The following is a 1,449-nucleotide window of genomic DNA, read 5'->3' as shown; positions in this document are numbered from 1 at the left end:
GATAAACACCGTAATGATAGTATTCGATAGATTGACGATTGGTCTCTGTGGGATCGATATTCTTTTATATTACTTTGATGTTATTCGTGCACTTGCGAATCACAGCGATCAAGTTTTTGGCGCCGTTTTCGGAGACCAACTTCGTCAAATTTCGTACCCTGTTGTTACACTGTATAGACTAAGGCATTATTAGCCGGTAAATGCGAAGAACCCGTAGTACCAGAAATTTAGTAGATCCTTTAGCGGATCCCGAATGTTATACTCGGACACTCCTCTTACTCATCCGAATTAAGAAAGCTATGATCGAGAATCGCAATAGGCGACCTCTTAAGGAATTTTCCCAACCCTCTGATGAGGAACCTAGTTCGAGTATAGTAAACCCCATTATACCTGCTAACAATTTCGAACTAAAATCGTCTTTGTTACAATTAGTGCAACAAAACCAATACGCGGGTCTCGCTACTGAGAACCCGAATCAACATTTAAAAGTTTTTATCCAACTAGGTGACACCTTTAAATCTAACGGCGCTTCACCCGATGTGATCCGTTTAAGATTATTTCCTTTCTCCCTCAGGGATAAAGCACGTTCATGGCTAGATTCACTTCCAGCTAATTCAATAACTACCTCGGAAGACCTTAGGAGAGTATTCCTTGCTAGATATTTCCCCCCTAGCAAGACTGCTGTTCTTCGAAACCAAATAACTAGATTTGCTCAAAACCAAGGAGAATCGCTTTTCGAAGCTTGGGAGAGATATAAAGAGCTATTAAGAGTCTGCCCACACCATGGCCTAGAACAATGGTTGATCGTTCATACCTTCTACAATGGGCTTCATTATAACACCAAGATGAGCATCGACACTGCCACAGGCGGCGCACTGATGAACAAACCTTATCCAAAAGCTTGTCACCTGATTGACGATATGGCCCAAAACCATTATCAATGGGGAACTGAACGAGCATCAATAGAGAAAAAGGAGACCCAAGGTAGAATACATGAGGTAAGCTCTCTAGACATGATGCAGGCGAAAATGGACGCTTTAGCCCTTAGGATCGAACATATGTCTACAAACACTAACACCGTAGCAGTAGTCCACACAGAGTGCAAACTCTGTGGATCTAAAGGACATGAATCGGCGGAGTGTAACCTTTTGAACGAACTAAATACCAACCAAGTGAATTACGCCCAAGGTAACCCATTTTCAAACACTTACAACCCTGGATGGAAGAATCATCCAAATTTCTCTTATAGAAACCATAACCCTATCCAAAATAATGCATCTCAGAGACCGCAAGGTTATCAAGCCCAAAAACCAAACCAACCTATGCAAGTTGTGCCCCAGAACTCTAACCTTGAGAAGATCATGGAAAGCTTTATATCGGGCCAGACTCAGCAAAATAAACAATTCCTAAACCAAAAAATTCACATAAACAAACTTATAACGCAATTAG

General features: G+C 41.4%; 1 non-coding gene across 1 annotated transcript; it reads right to left on the bottom strand.

Moving 5' to 3' along the window:
• Positions 1–683: 683 nt before the first annotated feature.
• On the bottom strand, positions 684–790 carry LOC127108637 (small nucleolar RNA R71). Its single transcript, XR_007796163.1, has one exon. It is a non-coding gene; the product is annotated as a small nucleolar RNA R71 (small nucleolar RNA).
• Between the last annotated feature and the right edge of the window lie 659 nt (positions 791–1,449).

The sequence above is a fragment of the Lathyrus oleraceus genome, chromosome 7 (genome assembly GCF_024323335.1).
Source record: "Lathyrus oleraceus cultivar Zhongwan6 chromosome 7, CAAS_Psat_ZW6_1.0, whole genome shotgun sequence".
NCBI classification, from domain to species: Eukaryota; Viridiplantae; Streptophyta; class Magnoliopsida; order Fabales; family Fabaceae; genus Lathyrus; species Lathyrus oleraceus.
This window is presented reverse-complemented; position numbering and strand designations above follow the sequence as displayed.